At 41.0% G+C, this 20014-nt stretch overlaps 1 protein-coding gene and 1 long non-coding RNA gene across 3 annotated transcripts in view; one reads left to right on the top strand and one right to left on the bottom strand.

Annotated features, from left to right (window-relative positions):
• Positions 1 to 3505, top strand: part of LOC128653277 (uncharacterized) — a 42121-nt gene extending 38616 nt beyond the window's left edge. The window contains exon 2 of the long non-coding RNA XR_008401345.1: positions 2366 to 3505. This is a non-coding gene — a long non-coding RNA (uncharacterized LOC128653277). The remainder of the gene's footprint in view (positions 1 to 2365) is intronic.
• BCOR (BCL6 corepressor) overlaps positions 1 to 20014 on the bottom strand; it is a 299651-nt gene that overhangs the window by 107427 nt on the left and 172210 nt on the right. The window lies entirely within an intron of this gene.

The following is a 20014-nucleotide window of genomic DNA, read 5'->3' on the forward strand; positions in this document are numbered from 1 at the left end:
TAGTTTTTTTTTTTTGCTTTAAAGACCCAGCCATGACTCATTAACCTCTTCCAGTCTGGAACTCCGCATATTCAAGGAGCACTTGGAAAATATATTTTTTGCATTGTACCAGAATATATTTCAGTGTTCCAAATCAGCTTTCAAAGTAATTTATAAGAAAAAATAGCAACCCCAATCGGACAATTTCCCCTATGCACCTTTCACCATCTACATACAGGGGTGAAGGGGCAGTTATCTATGTGTTAGGAAAGCTTGCCTGTATGATTTAAAGAAACCTTTGACAATGAATGAATGGGACTGCTAGAATTAAACAGATATTTTATGCATCATCTCCAGCCTACGTCTCAAGTGCTAAAATTAAGTCTAAGAGTTGTCAATGTTCCCAGCCAATCTATGCACAAGGAACGGTTTAAATACACGTTACTCATTATCAGCCCCCTTCTTCCTGAAAATCTTTACTTGGGAAATTTACCCCTTGTCCACCATGAAGCATTGTCATTTTTTTCAAATGGTAAGTGACATGCAATTCAGCCAAGATTTTCCGAAAATTGCAAACAACTGATTAAAGAACATTATAGTAATTTCTTCCTACACATCATATATCAGCAATTAGATACTGCAATACAAAACATTTGCATGTATATATTTTTTTTCTTTTTACGTATTCTTTTGTTAAGAGACATGAAAACCAATTTTTTTCTTTTTAACCCGACAAGCACAAAATTTACTTTCAACGTGTAATACACGAGCAAGTTAGCGTGGTTGCGATATTGCTTATCGCTACCCGCACTAACTTTAGCGTGCCACTTGTAATCTAACCCTTTATACTGTGAGGCTAATGTCTTACAATATAGATAAAACTATTCATAATTCATGGTGTACATTGATTTGCATATCAAATGGCATCATATAAAGTTCTGTCAGAGAAAGATATCTGATGCAGTGTTTAGAGTATGAACCTCATTTCATGATACTTCAGCCTTAAAGGGCCACTAAACCCAAAATCTTTCTTTCATGATTCAGATAGAGACTAGAAATTTAAACAACCTTACAATTTACTTCTATTATTTATTTTGCTTCATTTTTTAGATATCCTTAGTTGAAGAAAAAGCAATGCACATGGTGAGCCAATCACACGAGGCTTCTATGTGCAGCAACCAATCAGCAGCTACTGAGCATATGTAGATATGCTTTTCAGCAAAGAATATCAAGAGAATAAAACAAATTAGATAATATAAGTAAATTAGAAAGATGTTTAAAATTACAGTCTCTTTCTAAATCATGAAAGAAAAAATGTGGGTTTCATGGCCCTTTAATGTTAAGATAAGTTTCATTTAAAGAAATACTGAAGATAAATATAACAGCAATGCACTTTATTTCACACATTCATTGGGATATAGCACATTACCAATGAAAATGTTTGACCTCTGTGGCAGAGTACAAGTGATCCAGCATTTACACTGAGGCAGAGGCGTATCTTGGCCTAGGCAAACAAGGCACTTGCCTAGGGCAGCAGATTGGGAGGGGGCAGCACAGATACAGATATATAATGTGAGATTTTGCCCAAAGAGCTTACATTCTAAGGGGGTATAATAAGAGACTGCCTATGAAGCTTACAGTTTAGAGGTAGCTCTGAACCTTTCTTTTATTCAGATAGTTATTGCCTTAAATTCTTTTGGCTTTTAGCCATAGATAGATGTGTTTATATGTGTGTGTTTATATGTGTGTGTCTGTATGTATGTGTATGTATATATGTCTACAAATACCTGATGATAATAGTAATAATAATATGTCTGCAACTGTGTGTTTATGTGCCTGTGTGTGAATATTTATTTTGGAAATGCCATAAAAAAAAATCACATTACTCTATGACCAAAAAATATTATGACCAAAAAAGGCCTAAAACTTTTGGGGAGGGGTGTTTAGGGGGGCAGCAGAATTTTGAGTGCCAAGGGCAGCATAAAACCTATATACACTGCTGCACGGAGGATATGGTGACATTCAGGCAAATGTATAAATGCATGTTCTGTAGCCTAGTGTAGCTGTCAGAAGTGAGTAATACCCATGTTGTACTCTAGTAAACAAAGTTTACATATGCAGCAGTAGCTATATCTAGACAGTAAGCAAGATTAGAGACTTGGGACCATATAGAAAATAAGGCTCAGGTAATACAGTCTCTGATTGGCTGTAACACGGCCATCCTGTCTACAACATAAAAAAGACAATTCCAGGGACGTTAATACAAGCAGCAGCTGCTGATATTAAAATGATACATTCACTTTAAAAATAACAAGTTTAAAAATGCTTGATATTGTGCAATATTATAAATGCATTGTGGTTAAAATATTGCTCTCTCTCTCTGCAGGAGTAATAAGCAAAGGAATTATAAATGCACGACCATACGGACTGCACCAATGCAATCTAAGAGGCTGAGGCCACAAATCAGTACTGCTTTTTATCTAGGCCTACATGTCTCATGCTGCTTGGCACACATTCGGCTTCTGTTCCATGCGAATGGTCCACTCCTGATCTCTCTATATCACTGGTTTTCACACCAGTCCTCAGGCCTACCCAACAGGCCACATTTGTAGGATATCTGAACTGGAGCACAGATTAAATACTTAGCAAATTTGAAAACATGGTTATTTTCCCTGCCCTCACCCAAGGTAATCCTGAAAAAGGCCTGAGGACAGGACTGAAAACCAGTGCTCTATATGGATAAAATGTGTTTCTCGAGTTATGTGGTACAGCTCCATTGTCTTAATAAAGAATTGCTTATTTAAAGATTATATAGAATTATACATTGCATTTTGATTAACAGCACTTTTAAAAAAAGCATTTCCAACTCTTTGTGTTAAACAAAAACATAATTCAATCCAGCTCATCATTTGAAAGGTTAGTTTCCCTTACTATAGACCATCTGTTGTCTACATATTTCAATCACCTGGAAAGGTGACTCCAAATAGTGTGCCACACAATATGATACTGTCAGTTGACAGCTCTGCTGTTTTGCCTAGTTCATTTTATCGTCAGATTAATGGTCCCTGTCCTCAGCTGTCTACGCCATCTTAGAGAGTGAGAAAAGGGGAGGTAGAGAGGAGATTTCAGCTGCAGAAGACAGCTAGCGGGAGAATTATATGCAGTTGGGGGCAGGTCTGGCATGTGCATTCAGGTAATTATGCAAACAATTCTGTCCTCCAGCAAAGTGTCAAAAGCAATGCATTAACTAGGGTCGACGCTGCCTGTCCTGAAGTTGTAGTCCCAAATTTGCATGGGAATAATTATTGTGGCCTTATTGCTCTATATTTTTTGCCTCAAAAATCTGACAGACATAGGGGAAACAAGTCTACAGAACTAAACAGTGGTTGGTGTTCATTGGCGCAGAAGAGTAACTGCCAACTATGTCCTATCCATCTATCAAAACTGCATGATGGGTAATTTCCAGGTGTTTGTAGAGTACTTCTCACTGGTGAAAACCAGGCAATAAAAAGATAGTGTGCAAACATGTCTGTGTTTTTAATGTTTGTAATATATGTGTCCCTTATTGTCCTCAGAGGGAAAGAGAGATAATGAACACAAGTTTAAACATGACAGCGCCCATAACTTTATAGAAATTATAGAATTATATACAAAAATAAAATAAGGAATGTACTCAAAAGGCAAAAAAGGGAGGGGCACAACAGTATATATATATATATATATATATATATATATATATATATATATATATATATATATATATATATATATATATACACACACACACACACACACACACACAAGTAGGCAAATCACATTATTGTTTATTCAAAACCCAGTAACCCTTTTTAAGGTGGTATCAATTTATTGGAAGACACTGTAATGCCTTATGCTTACAAGACTTGTACTGCAATTAAAAGTCTTAAGTTTTAATGCTGTTTCAGAGAATTTGTATTGCTATTGTATTCAATACTATTTCATTCTGCTTTGTATAATGCCATTTACTTACCTGCTAAATATATATACCGATGTGGACACCACTTTTTTTTCCCCCCAGTAGCCACTGAGAACCATGGAGTTAACAAGACATATGTGTACACTTTCCATTATGGTCAATGTGGTCCATTTATTAATGTGCGGATGGACATGATCCGATATAGCGGATCATGTCCGCTGCACATTGATAAATGCCGACAGCATACGCTGTCGGCATTTATCATTGCACAAGTAGCTCTTGTGAACTGCTGGTGCAATACCACCCCCTGCAGATTCGCGGCCAATCAGCTGCTAGCAGGGGGTGTCAATCAGCCCGATCGTATTTGATTGGGCGGATTGCTGTCCGCCACCTCAGAGGTGGCAGGCGAGTTAAGGAGCAGCGGTCTTAGGACCGCTGCTTCTTAACTTCTGCTTCAGACGAAACTGAAGAGGAGTGGGTCTGAGGCAGCATCCGCTGCTTCAGAAATAGACCCCAATATGTTAGTTGCAGATAAGAAAACAGAATTTATGTTTACCTGATAAATTGCTTTCTCCAACGGTGTGTCCGGTCCACGGCGTCATCCTTACTTGTGGGATATTCTCCTCCCCAACAGGAAATGGCAAAGAGCCCAGCAAAGCTGGTCACATGATCCCTCCTAGGCTCCGCCTACCCCAGTCATTCGACCGACGTTAAGGAGGAATATTTGCATAGGAGAAACCATATGTTACCGTGGTGACTGTAGTTAAAGAAAATAAATTATCAGACCTGATTAAAAAAACCAGGGCGGGCCGTGGACCGGACACACCGTTGGAGAAAGCAATTTATCAGGTAAACATAAATTCTGTTTTCTCCAACATAGGTGTGTCCGGTCCACGGCGTCATCCTTACTTGTGGGAACCAATACCAAAGCTTTAGGACACGGATGAAGGGAGGGAGCAAATCAGGTCACCTAAATGGAAGGCACCACGGCTTGCAAAACCTTTCTCCCAAAAATAGCCTCAGAAGAAGCAAAAGTATCAAATTTGTAAAATTTAGAAAAAGTGTGCAGTGAAGACCAAGTCGCTGCCTTACATATCTGATCAACGGAAGCCTCGTTCTTGAAGGCCCATGTGGAAGCCACAGCCCTAGTGGAGTGAGCTGTGATTCTTTCAGGAGGCTGCCGTCCGGCAGTCTCATAAGCCAATCGGATAATGCTTTTAATCCAGAAGGAGAGAGAGGTAGAAGTTGCTTTTTGACCTCTCCGTTTACCAGAATAAACAACAAACAAAGACAAAGTTTGTCTGAAATCCTTAGTAGTTGCTAAGTAAAATTTGAGAGCACGAACTACATCCAAGTTGTGCAACAAACGTTCCTTCTTTGAAACTGGATTAGGACACAAAGAAGGCACAACTATCTCCTGGTTAATGTTTTTGTTAGAAACAACTTTTGGAAGAAAACCAGGTTTAGTACGCAAAACCACCTTATCTGCATGGAACACCAGATAAGGAGAAGAACACTGCAGAGCAGATAATTCTGAAACTCTTCTAGCAGAAGAAATTGCAACCAAAAACAAAACTTTCCAAGATAATAACTTAATATCAACGGAATGTAAGGGTTCAAACGGAACCCCCTGAAGAACTGAAAGAACTAGGTTGAGACTCCAAGGAGAAGTCAAAATTTTGTAAACAGGCTTGATTCTAACCAGAGCCTGAACAAAGGCTAGAACATCTGGCACAGCTGCCAGCTTTTTGTGAAGTAACACAGACAAGGCAGAAATCTGTCCCATCAAGGAACTTGCAGAGAATCCTTTTTCCAATCCTTCTCGAAGGAAGGATAGACTCTTAGGAATCTTAACCTTGTCCCAAGGGAATCCTGCAGATTCACACCAACAGATATACCAAATTATGTGGTAATTTTTCTGGTTACAGGCTTTCAGGCCTGAACAAGAGTATTAATAACAGAATCTGAGAACCCTCGCTTTGATAAGATCAAGCGTTCAATCTCCAAGCAGTCAGCTGGAGTGGGTCGAACGGACCTAGAACAAGAAGGTCTCGTCTCAAAGGTAGCTTCCATGGTGGAGCCGATGACATATTCACCAGATCTGCATACCAAGTCCTGCGTGGCCACGCAGGAGCTATCAAAATCACCGACGCCCTCTCCTGATTGATCCTGGCTACCAGCCTGGGGATGAGAGGAAACGGCGGGAACACATAAGCTAGTTTGAAGGTCCAAGGTGCTACTAGTGCATCCACTAGAGCCGCCTTGGGATCCCTGGATCTGTACCCGTAGTAAGGAACTCTGAAGTTCTGACGAGAGGCCATCAGATCCATGTCTGGAATGCCCCACGGTTGAGTGACTTGGGCAAAGATTTCCGGATGGAGTTCCCACTCCCCCGGATGCAATGTCTGACGACTCAGAAAATCCGCTTCCCAATTTTCCACTCCTGGGATGTGGATAGCAGACAGGTGGCAGGAGTGAGACTCCGCCCATAGAATGATTTTGGTCACTTCTTCCATCGCTAGGGAACTCCTTGTTCCCCCCTGATGGTTGATGTATGAACTTGGCCCTCGCTAGCTGAGGCCAAGCTTTGAGAGCATTGAATATCGCTCTCAGTTCCAGAATATTTATCGGTAGAAGAGATTCTACCCGAGACCAAAGACCCTGAGCTTTCAGGGATCCCCAGACCGCGCCCCAGCCCATCAGACTGGCGTCGGTCGTGACAATGACCCACTCTGGTCTGCGGAAGGTCATCCCTTGTGACAGGTTGTCCAGGGACAGCCACCAACGGAATGAGTCTCTGGTCCTCTGATTTACTTGTATCTTCGGAGACAAGTCTGAATAGTCCCCATTCCACTGACTGAGCATGAACAGTTGTAATGGTCTTAGATGAATGCGCACAAAAGGAACTATGTCCATTGCCGCTACCATCAAACCTATCACTTCCATGCACTGCGCTATGGAAGGAAGAGGAACGGAATGAAGTATCCGACAAGAGTCTAGAAGTTTTGTTTTTCTGGCTTCTGTCAGAAAAATCCTCATATCTAAGGATTCTATTATAGTTCCCAAGAAGGGAACCCTCGTTGACGGAGATAGAGAACTCTTTTCCACGTTCACCTTCCATCCGTGAGATCTGAGAAAGGCCAGGACAATGTCCGTGTGAGCCTTTACTTGAGGAAGGGACGACGCTCGAATCAGAATGTCGTCCAAGTAAGGTACTACAGCAATGCCCCTTGGTCTTAGCACCGCCAGAAGGGACCCTAGTACCTATGAGAAAATCCTAGGAGCAGTGGCTAACCCGAAAGAAAACGCCACGAACTGGAAATGCTTGTCCAGGAATGCAAACCTTAGGAACCGATGATGTTCCTTGTGGATAGGAATATGTAGATACGCATCCTTGAAATCCACCTTGGTCATGAATTGACCTTCCTGGATGGAAGGAAGAAGTGTTCGAATGGTTTCCATCTTGAACGATGGAACCTTGAGAAACTTGTTCAAGATCTTGAGATCTAAGATTGGTCTGAACGTTCCCTCTTTTTTGGGAACTATGAACAGATTGGAGTAGAACCCCATCCCTTGTTCTCCTAATGGAACAGGATGAATCACTCCCATTTTTAGCAGGTCTTCTACCCAATGTAAGAATGCCTGTCTTCTTATGTGGTCTGAAGACAACTGAGACCTGTGGAACCTCCCCCTTGGAGGAAGCCCCTTGAACTCCAGAGAATAACCTTGGGAGACTATTTCTAGCGCCCAAGGATCCAGAACATCTCTTGCCCCAGCCTGAGCGAAGAGAGAGAGTCTGCCCCCCACCAGATCCGGTCCCGGATCGGGGGCCCGCATTTCATGCTGTCTTGGTAGCAGTGGCAGGTTTCCTGGCCTGCTTTCCTTTGTTCCAGCCTTGCATAGGTCTCCAGGCTGGATTGGCTTGAGAAGTATTACCTTCCTGCTTAGAGGACGTAGCCCTTGGGGCTGATCCGTTTCTGCGAAAGGGACGAAACTTAGGTTTATTTTTGGTCTTGAAAAGACCTATCCTGTGGAAGGGCGTGGCCCTTGCCCCCAGTGATATCAGAGATAATCTCTTTCAAGTCAGGGCCAAAGAGTGTTTTCCCCTTGAAAGGAATGTCAAGCAATTTGTTCTTGGAAGACGCATCCGCTGCCCAAGATTTTAACCAAAGCGCTCTGCGCCACAATAGCAAACCCAGAATTTTTTCGCCGCTAACCTAGCCAATTGCAAGGTGGCGTCTAGGGTGAAAGAATTAGCCAATTTAAGAGCACGAATTCTGTCCATAATCTCCTCATAAGAAGAAGAATTACTAATAATCGCCTTTCCTAGCTCATCAAACTAGAAACACGCGGCTGCAGTGACAGGGACAATGCATGCAATTGGTTGTAGAAGGGAACCTTGCTGAACAAACATCTTTAGCAGACCTTCTAATTTTTTATCCATAGGATCTTGGAAAGCACAACTATCTTCTATGGGTATAGTGGCGCGCTTGTGTAGAGTAGAAACCGCCCCCTCGACCTTGGGGACTGTCTGCCATCAGTCCTTTCTGGGGTCGACTATAGGAAAACAATTTTATAAATATGGGGGGAGGTACTAAAGGTATACCGGGCCTGTCCCATTCTTTACTAACAATGTACGCCACCCGCTTGGATATAGGAAAAGCTTCGGGGGGCCCCGGGGCCTCTAAGAACTTTTCCATTTTACATAGTGGTTCTGGAATGACCAGATAATCACAATCATCCAAATTGGATAACACCTCCTTAAGCAGAGCGCGGAGATGTTCCAACTTAAATTTAAAAGTAATCACATCAGGTTCAGCTTGTTGAGAAATGTTTCCTGAATCTGAAATTTCTCCCTCAGACAAAACCTCCCTGGCCCCCTCAGACTGGTGTAGGGGCCCTTCAGAAACCATATCATCAGCGTTCTCATGCTCTACAGAATTTTCTAAAACAGAGCAGTCGCGCTTTCGCTGATAAGTGGGCATATTGGCTAAAATGTTTTTGATAGAATTATCCATTACAGCCGTTAAATGTTGCATAGTAAGGAGTATTGGCGCACTAGATGTACTAGGGGCCTCCTGTATGGGCAAGACTGGTGTAGACGAAGGAGGGGATGATGCAGTACCATGCTTACTCCCCTCACTTGAGGAATCATCTTGGGCATCATTTTTACTAAAATTTTTTATGACATAAAATACATATAGTTAAATGAGAAGGAACCTTGGTTTCCCCACAGTCAGAACACAATCTATCTGGTAGTTCAGACATGTTAAACAGGCATAAACTTGATAACAAAGCACAAAAAACGTTTTAAAATAAAACCGTTACTGTCACTTTAAATTTTAAACTAAACACACTTTATTACTGCAATTGCGAAAAAGTATGAAGGAATTGTTCAAAATTCACCAAAATTTCACCACAGTGTCTTAAAGCCTTAAAAGTATTGCACACCAAATTTGGAAGCTTTAACCCTTAAAATAACGGAACCGGAGCCGTTTTTATATTTAACCCCTTTACAGTCCCTGGAATCTGCTTTGCTGAGACCCAACCAAGCCCAAAGGGGAATACGATACCAAATGATGCCTTCAGAAAGACTTTTCTATGTATCAGAGCTCCACACACATGCAGCTGCATGCCATTGTTCTCAAAAACAAGTGCGCCATACCGGCGCGAAAATGAGGCTCTGACAATGATTAGGGAAAGTCCCTAAAGAATAAGGTGTCTAAAACAGTGCCTGCCGATATAATCTTATCAAAATACCCAGATTAAATGATTCCTCAAGGCTAAATATGTGTTAATAATGAATCGATTTAGCCCAGAAAAAGTCTACAGTCTTAATAAGCCCTTGTGAAGCCCTTATTTACTATCTTAATAAACATGGCTTACCGGATCCCATAGGGAAAATGACAGCTTCCAGCATTACATCGTCTTGTTAGAATGTGTCATACCTCAAGCAGTAAGAGACTGCACACTGTTCCCCCAACTGAAGTTAATTGCTCTCAACAGTCCTGTGTGGAACAGCCATGGATTTTAGTTACGGTGCTAAAATCATTTTCCTCATACAAACAGAAATCTTCATCTCTTTTCTGTTTCTGAGTAAATAGTACATACCAGCACTATTTTAAAATAACAAACTCTTGATTGAATAATAAAAACTACAGTTAAACACTAAAAAACTCTAAGCCATCTCCGTGGAGATGTTGCCTGTACAACGGCAAAGAGAATGACTGGGGTAGGCGGAGCCTAGGAGGGATCATGTGACCAGCTTTGCTGGGCTCTTTGCCATTTCCTGTTGGGGAGGAGAATATCCCACAAGTAAGGATGACGCCGTGGACCGGACACACCTATGTTGGAGAAATAAACATACTTTTTTGGAAAGCGTTGTTAAAAGCAAGTATATCATCTTAACATTACACAAAGGGTATAAATAATCAAGCCCTTCTTTCCCCTTCGACTGTAGGTTCGCACAAACAAATCTGCAGTCAGGATTTATCAAGCAGCGGTCATCAGACCGTTGCTTCCCGGCCCTGTTCTCCACCTCTTAGGTGGAGAATTTCAATCTTCCCGATTTATTCCAGTCGGGGAGATTGACAGCTTCTGCCCGTGTGTGATTGGTTGTGCACGGCTGACAGGGGCAAATATGTACTCCCCTGTCTGTCAGTAGATGATAAATTGAGCCCAAAATATGTACACACTAGCAGTGTCCCACTTCAACATACCATTATTAGTGGTATGTAGTTTTATTGTAATTCATTTACACTAGACCAAGGCCAAATAAAGTGACTCAGGTGACCAAAGGCCGATTCTATTTAAAAAAAAAAAAAACTCTCTTGGCTGGTGAGATTATTTAAGAATGCTCGCCAGCCCTTCTATTTCCCTCGCAGATTTCTATAAAGCCACTTTTTACCCATATTAAACATGTAAAATGTGTATGCAAATTACACAGGAATAAATGGTATTACATATGCACAGTGTAAAGTGTTAAGTACACTGGATGTGCAAAAAAAAAAAAAAAAAAAAATAGAAATTTGTACAAAATACAAAGTGTAATTGTTGTTTTTGAAAAAATGGCCTAAACATGGGTGTATATGAAATTGTGTTTAAAATACCAGGGTAATTTTATAAAGATTTTCTACAGATCTCACAATTTTTTTCTCGCCAGTTAGAAGTTGGTGAGCTATTCTCAAAAACTCACAATACTTAATATCCTAAAAGAAAAAAAACATGCATACGAAAATATAGGCAATTGTAACATGCTATATGCATAAAGCAGCTTAATGTGAGTGGTTTATTTTGGCTGCAGGATTTCATTTTTAAAGTACCCCCCCCCCCCCGCTAACTTCACTCTATGGAGCGTAGTGTCCCTTTCCAGCGAGCTCCATTAGTTTATATAGGAGCCATCTCACTACTCGCAGGGTCTGACCCTTTTTTCTACAATAATTCCACCAGGAAAGCCCCTTGAGGGTCAGCGTGAAAAACCACATCTGATCCTGCGAAGTTTATGTAATCGGGATCTAAGTTTTCAGGAGCTACATTTCCTAAAATCTACCCTGTTACTAGCCTCTGAATTGTGTATTTATTAATAAAAGAGCACAATTTAGCTTGTGTGGTACGGACCCCTGCTGGTTATGCATTCAGACCTTGGTTTACATGCAAATTATTTGAATAGCAGCTTTTAACAGTATAAGAGGTTTGACACAAAGACCTTCTTAAGCCATTCTCACTGTAACCCTGCCAAGATCGAGCATTTGCACCTAACAAAATAAACCCTTTTCAAAATGTAAGAAACGAAAACTGTTAGTCAGTGCTTTCAAACGTTTTAATCACTTCAATCTTTTCAAGGGAGTAAACATTCTAGGGGAGAATTTACTAAAGGGGACATGAAACAACATTTGTATTTCATGATTCAGATACAGAATAAATTTTTAAACAACTTTCCAATTTACTTCTATTATTTAATTAGCTTTATTCTCTTGGTATCCTTTGTTGAAGGAACAGAAATGAATTACTGGGAGCTAACTGAACACATTGGTAAGTCGATGAAAAGAGGCATATATGTGCATTCATCAATCAGCAGCTAGCTCCCAGCTCCTAAGCCTACTTAAGTATGCTTTCTAACAAAGGATACAAAGAGAACTAAACAAATCAGATAAAGTTCTGATGTAAACAAATAAGTAAAAAACTGAAATCATGCGATCGCTCATACGATCGCGTGATTTCGATGATGGGATTATGTCAGGGGGGAGTGCCCTATAATGCTAGGCATGCCCTTTAGCCCATGATCCCGTTTACGAAGAGCCTTTGGCTTCCGTACAGCCAAACGGTGATGACGTTCTATGCCGTCCTAAGGGCTTTCGAGCCCAGTGCGGTTAGGACGGCATAGAACGTCATTAGATTGTGAAGGGGTTAAAAATAAAAAACTAAATAATAATAAGCACTTCTACGCTAAAACATATACAGTATACTGATAATGACCTTGTTCCAATTACTTAGAAAGACACATACACACACATATATCTGGGTTTGGAGCACAACAGATTAATTAAACACATCACCTATTAGCATCACTAGACACTACTAAAAGGGATCAAACAGCATATGGGCCCTTCAAAATGTGATTTAATTGCTAAACCCAAAATTGCCATTTTGCTTGTTCTTAACCCTGCACATTGGGAATTAGCAACAAATTTCAGGAGGTACAGTTTTCAAGCTTCAGAGTATTAACAGCAAAAGCATTTTAGGATTGTGATCACTGGAAAAAAACACAATTATAGCAGCAGAAGTTCTGAAAACAAGCGCAAGATAGTGATTAACCCCTTCATTTGCAAAGTACTGCTATGCATTCAGATTTAACTAGAATGTCCCTTTAACAGTATAGCATATTACGTTCTACCAAATGAAAATCTGTCAACACCTGTTTCACATATCTGAGAGGAGGCGACATTAGATATGTCTAAGACTAGGGAATACTTTGGTTTCAAAAGGCATTTTTTGCTTAATAAATGCCACACAGTTGTGCTTTACCTATGCCTTTATACTAAACCCCCCTGTTTTCATGTATGTGGGCTAAAGCTAGAACTCACATGTAAGTGAAAAAAAAACAACCAATGATAAGACAAGGGAAATAAACACATATATTGTACGTATGATCAGAAACTAGCAGACAGCACTAATAAGGCTGAGTGTGAATGTAACACTGGGCATTGTGCTTAAGCAACGCTTTCCCTGCACTTGTCTGCTAGCAAAGCTTTGGCCTTGAATTCAAACCCATTTTTATTTTTCCACCCATCTCCCTCCCCCACACAGCCTTTCCTCTCTTTCTCATTTCAGCCGACAGGAAACTTCAAGTTAAAAGGAAAACCCACACACACACAAACACATGCACAGCATTAAAGAGAGATAGAGAACACCGTGCTTTTTAGAGAAAAGGAAACAGAGTTTTTATTAGTGGGAAGTTTTCCTGCGTTACTTGAACATTACTCTTCGGTATACAGTGTTCTCCCCAAGGCCCTTTTTAATGGGTGCACCACCCAGGTGATTTTACTGACCACCCGGCTGAAAATCTACCCAATATTTAGCTAAAATGATCTAATATTAAACAATTTCAGTGTTTATTGAACAAATTATCATTAAATAAATGATGTTAAATTGTGCAATTACTTTTATTTTTTTCTCTGGTTTTGACTAAGAGGCAATTTACCCAACGGTTTCTGGTTTTCTCCTACCAGACTAAAAGGGAAGGGGTGGAGAAACATGCTCTATTTATGGCTGCCTGTACATGGTTTGGAACCTCATCCATTATTTCTATTACAAAAGAAATAAAAACAATGATAAAATTAGTATTAAAAGAGATTTAAATAAGTTCATTGTCATATTTAAAAAGAAAGAGACTATTTACACACCAAAAGTTAATTACTGTCAAAGTAGACTGAAGCTATAGATGCTGTATTACGAGTCTCATTTGAATCTAAATTACCCAGAATCCTTAGCCACAGTACAAGAACTGTATGTCGAGCAATTCTGTAGGAAACTTGATCTGCATCGTTTAGGGCAGTGTTTTTCAACCAGTGTGCCGTGGCACACTAGTGTGCCGTGAGAGATCCTCAGGTGTGCCACGGCAGACTGACAACAGTGTGACATATTTTTTAAACTTTGCTTGTTTTTTACTCCCAGTGCAGGAGTAGTTTGTAGGAGGCATGGCATAACAGCACAATACATACAGTATGTGTGTGTTTGTGTGTATGTGTATATATATATGCTGTATTAGGCAAGAATGTGTGATTTTTTTAAAATTTTGGGATGGTGGTGTGCCACAGGATTTTTTAATGTAAAAAAGTGTGCCACGGCAAAAAAAAGGTTAAAAATCACTGGTTTAGGGCATAATGTTGTCTTTAGTGTTTTATTTTCGCTTTCATGGAGTTATATTAATATAAACAAATGCAAGTTTTAACTTCACGTATACTTGCTTGGGCCTACTGTTAACTTAAAAAAATCACCTCTATGGCATAATAATGTTTGCCAAAATTTCGCCATGCAAGGAATGTGGCTGTAGCAACAAAGCATGTGCAGGGATGATGCAGGTGACATTACAGTGAGGGAAAACTACTGTTAACTCCTAAGATCCGTGGGGTAATTCTAACCGCAGAGCCTAATCCTAGTGTACACACTGACTAGCTACAACAATGCACGTTTGAGGTGTTCGCCATTCCAAGAAACAGCTGGTGAACAGCACAGCAGGGCAGTAGCTCACTTCCAGGCTCTGAGTCGAAGCCAGGCCCCAGTCCCTATAGAGCATTGTGGATAGGGAGTCAGGGCCTTGAGTTCCTCTGCCATTTTGTTCCAATTGGAATCTATGCCAGTATGTCACATTGGTCAGCAGTTTAAAAGGGGGTGGGAGATATTAAGGTAATGAGAACCAATTGAGCACAGCACAGCTGTCAGGTCTCAGTCTCCAGGCTCTCAGCTTCCACACACCTTGCCCCCTGCATAGGCACAAACAACCCTAGCTTTTGCCCCATGCATAGACCCAAATTACCCTAGCTTTTGCCCCATGCATAGACCCAAACTACCCTAGCTTTTGCCCCTGCAAAGACCCAAACTACCCTAGCTTTTGCCCCCTGAAAAGGCACAAACAACCCTAGCTTTTGCCCCCTGCATATACCCAAACTACTCTAGCTTTTGCCCCATGCATAGACCCAAACTACCCTAGCTTTTGCCCCATGCATAGACCCAAACTACCCTAGCTTTTGCCCCATGCATAGACCCAAACTACCCTAGCTTTTGCCCCATGCATAGACCCAAACTACCCTAGCTTTTGCCCCTGCAAAGACCCAAACTACCCTAGCTTTTGCCCCATGCATAGACCCAAACTACCCTAGCTTTTGCCCCTGCAAAGACCCAAACTACCCTAGCTTTTGCCCCATGCATAGACCCAAACTACCCTAGCTTTTGCCCCCTGAATAGGCACAAACAACCCTAGCTTTTGCCCCCTGCATAGACCCAAACTACCCTAAGCTTTTACCCCCCTGAATAGACCCAAACTACCCTAGTTTTCGCATCCTGCATAGACCCAAACAATCCTAGCGTTTGCCCCCTGCATAGACCCAAACTACACTAGCTTTTGACCCCTGCATAGACCCAACCTACCCTAGCTTTTGCCCCCTGCATAGACCCAAACTACCCTAGCTTTTGCCCCCTGCATAGACCCAAACTACCCTAGCTTTTGCCCCATGCATAGACCCAAACTACCTAAGCTTTTGCCCCCTGCATAGACCCAAACTACCCTAGCTTTTGCCTTCTGCATAGACCCAAACTACCTAAGCTTTTGCCCCCTGCATAGACCCAAACTACCCTAGCTTTTGCCTTCTGCATAGACCCAAACTACTCAAGCTTTTGCCCCCTGCATAGATCCAAACCACCCTTGCTTTTGCCCCCTGCATAGGCACAAACTACCTTGGCTTTCGCCCCTGCATAGACACAAACTACCCTAGCTTTTGCCCCCTGCATAGACCCAAACTACCCTAGCTTTTGCCTTCTGCATAGACCCAAACTACCCTAGCTTTTGCCTGCCCCCTGCATAGATCCAAACTACCCTAGCTTTTGCCTCCTGCATAGACCCAAACTACCCTAGCTTTTGCCCCCAGCATAGATCCAAACTACCCTAGCTTTCGCCTCCTGCATAGGCACAAACTACCCAAGCTTTTGCCCCCTGCATAGACCCAAACTACCCTAGCTTTTGCCCCCTGCATAGACCCAAACTACCCTAGCTTTTGCCCCCTGCATAGATCCAAACTACCCTAGCTTTCGCCTGCTGCATAGGCACAAACTACCCTAGCTTTCACCCCCTGCATAGGCACAAACTACCCTAGCTTTCACCCCCTGCATAGGCACAAACTACCCTAGCTTTCGCCTCCTGCATAGGCACAAACTACCCTAGCTTTCAAATCCTGTATAGACACAAACTACCCTAGCCGTTAGCTACTACCCCATAAGGGAAACTATGTATGTACATGTGTTTGTTTGTGTGTGCATGTATGTGTGTGCATGTATATGTGCGTGTGAATGTGTGTGTGAATGTGTGTTTCTGTGTGCATGTATGTGTGTGTGCGCATGTGTTTGTGGGTTAGTGTGTGTGTTTTAGCATGTATATGTGTGTTTGTGCTTGGGCATGTATATGTGCGTTTGTGTGTGCATATAAAAGTGTGTTTGTGGGTTAGTGCGTGTGTTTGTGCTTGCGCATGTATATGTGCATTTATGTGTGCATGTATGTGTGTGTGCGCATGTGTTTGTGGGTTAGTGTGTGTGTGGGTTTGTGCTTGGGCATGTACAGTATATGTGTGTTTGTGCTTGCATATAAATGTGCGTTTGTGTGTGCATATATGTGTGTAACAGCAAAATATTTCCGCACCCAGGCATCAAATACCCATGGCTAACCACAGTTTAAGCTGCGATTTTCAACCACATCTGGATATAATAGCTGGAAATCTCAGCATATGGAAGATCACTGCCTGCAATATTTTGTTCAATAATCTGCCTTAGTATTGCAACCAGATACCCCATTAAACACTATCAGAAAGCTTCCATGTCAACCTAAGCACTAAAAGAGATATCATGTCTAGAAATAGGTGAAGTTTTTGTTTTGATAATGTTAAAAATAAAGCAGAAAGCCGAGGCAGCTGACGCTGCTCACAACAGCCTTTAGCCCCGGGATAGGAGACAAGCCATTGAAGACTCAGCAGAGGGGATTTCGACAAATCCATCGGTCGTTCCTCAGACAGGATACTGACACACCTCCCAGAACCCCAGGGGCAAGAAAGGATCGTAAGGTGAGACAGAGCTCTGCCGCTCTTCACTTTGTTGTCGGCCTGCCCTGGGATAGGAGGTGGGAAAAAGACCAAGCCACCCTACTTACTCAAGTACCGGGGAGATCTTCGGCTCACACAGGCAGTATTACCAGCGGAGAGAGAATCGAAAAAAATAAAATAAGTTTTGCCATTTATACCCTTTGTTTGATACCCCCCACCCTCTACCTATTCCTTGGTTTATGGAAGCTGTGAAATATGCATCAGTCTGAGGGCCGATGTTAATAAGTTGTACTGTTGTGACTTAATTGGATTCAACATTAACAGGGCAGGGGGGTGCAGGGAGCTATTACGGCCGAAGAAAGAAAGGTTTGCCGAGTAAATAAGGATTTGAGGCTCTACACTATAAATAAAGCGCTACCACCTGTGATTAAGACATACAAGTCAAAGGAGCCCCTATCCGTTATCTGACTGGGGCATATGGAAGGTTTTACCCTTGATTATCTATCTACCTGAGCCACTTGTCTCCTTGCTTTGTCTGAACTATAATTAAAATCAGGATTGTTGATTGTGGCCCAGACAGAGGTCTCTAGGACTGAGAAAGTCAAAGTGAACTATGCTTGTGGTGACCTCTGTAAACCGTTTTAAGAATCTTGCTCTTTCCTAAGCCTTCTTTGTCTCATGTCATACTATAGGTGTATATTAAGATAGCCAGTGGTAGATCTGTCTAAATTGTTCTGGAGCTCAGGGCTTGTTATGTTTATTTCTGGGCAGGAAATATCTAAGATAAGAACAAGATATTAAGCTATGTATAGTAGCATTGAATCAGGCGTGTGCTATTAGCTCTGTTGACCTAATCAGCTATTTATTTGTGAAGTACTTGGCTAAAAAAAAAGGGGGGGGGGGGGAAGGGAGTAAAAGAAAGGGGGAATAGGGGGAAAAAAGGGGGAAAAGGAAGGAGAAAGAGAAAAAAAAGAAAAGTAAAGAAAAGTTTTTTCATTCTGGTGTAGAGCTGCCTATAGATAATAGCTATATAATTGTCTGTTTTCAAGTCTCAGGAAGCTATCTATTTGTGAAGTAGTTGGTATTAGAACACTACCTATGCATTAAACTGTTTAATGATACAGTAAACCTTTTTTTTCCAAGGTCATCTGCTATAAATTATAAATCTTCTATGATATCGGCTTTCATCAGCATATATGCCTCTCCCTATGCCCTCCCTGACTCCTGCTATACTATAGAGGTGTATCACGAAAATAATTGCTAGGTCTGTTTAAGTGGGCCGGAGACTAGGGTGTGTTATATGTAATCCCTGGGTAGAAAATTGCTAAGATAAGGATAAGATATTAAGCTATGTACTGCAACATCTAACCTTGTGTATGATGTCAGCTTTGACAACCCAATTATCTATATATCTATGAAATATCTGGGGGAAAAAGAAAAAATAAAGAAAAGGGGGAAGAAAGAAAAAAGTCATGTAACTGTATGTGCTTAAGTCCTAGGAATATATCTATTTGTGAATTATGTGGTATAAGAATGTTACCTATTTATAAAATTGTTCAATGAATGTTAAAAATAAAGTATAATTTTTAACACATTAAACTATGAGGATAAACAGGAAAAATGTCATGAATGGTTAAGGCTTTAATCTATATATTGCCATTAGCAAAACTGGCATTTCCTAATGACTAATAACTGAGGGAATTTGAACTGCTTATCACAGGACAATTAATAATAATAATGCTATAACTGACACACAGTGTCAATGTATTCTGCAGTCTAACAGAGTGTAAGTACAAACATCAAACAAGATATATGACAAATGCAATAGTAGTGAAGAGGTGTTCACTAATGTTATAGAAGCACATAAATGCTTACGTTTATATCCACACCTAGGGCATGAGCGACAGCTTTACATTTAATGACACTTCCTCAGTTTGTTCCTGGCACTGTCTGAAGACTTACATTGCAATATCTCAAGGGGCTAAAGGTCACAGTCAGCAGTGGAATCACATTTCAAATTAGTTAGGAAACATAGAAGACTTCTTGTGTGTCAGTTCTGTGCTAGAGCTATCCTGTGACTTGGCCCTGTATTCTCGTTCCTTGTAGCAGACTGCTTTGCTAGTTCCAGCCAGTAACCCAGAGCTTTGTTTTGTAACATAGCACTGCTAGTATTCAGTAACAGGGCTCCCTGCAAGCACTGCTCTCTAATACATGGCACTAAGCAAACAATAAACTGGGCTTTTTGCAACTCTCCTAATACTGCATTACAAGCTGTATTATGTATAACAAATTCCCCTGCATGCCCCATTCTTTATAACCCAGCTCTAACGTGTTTGGACATTTTATTAGTGCACTGTTGCTGGGATATAACTATGTATTAACCCACACACCTACTTAAAGGGACACTCAATCAAAATTAAACTTTCATTATTCAGATAGAGCATGCAATTTTAAACAACTTTCCAATTTACTTCCATTAACAAAATGTGAACAGTCTTTTTATATTGAAACGTTTTGAATCACCAGCTCCTACTGAGCATGTGCAAGAATTAGCGTGTATGCATTTGTGAATGGCTTATTGCTGTCACATGGTACGTGTATGCATTTGTGATTGGCTGATGGCTGTCACATGGTACAGTGGGAGTGGAAAAAGACAAAACTTTTAAAATTATCAGAAAAAAAATCTACTCATTTTAAGTTCAGACTAAGAGCTATTGCATTGTCTTGTTATCTTGCATTTGTTGATTATGCAAATCTACTGTGTTGACTGGTCCTT

Source organism: Bombina bombina, chromosome 3, assembly GCF_027579735.1.
Source record: "Bombina bombina isolate aBomBom1 chromosome 3, aBomBom1.pri, whole genome shotgun sequence".
Lineage (NCBI taxonomy): Eukaryota > Metazoa > Chordata > Amphibia > Anura > Bombinatoridae > Bombina > Bombina bombina.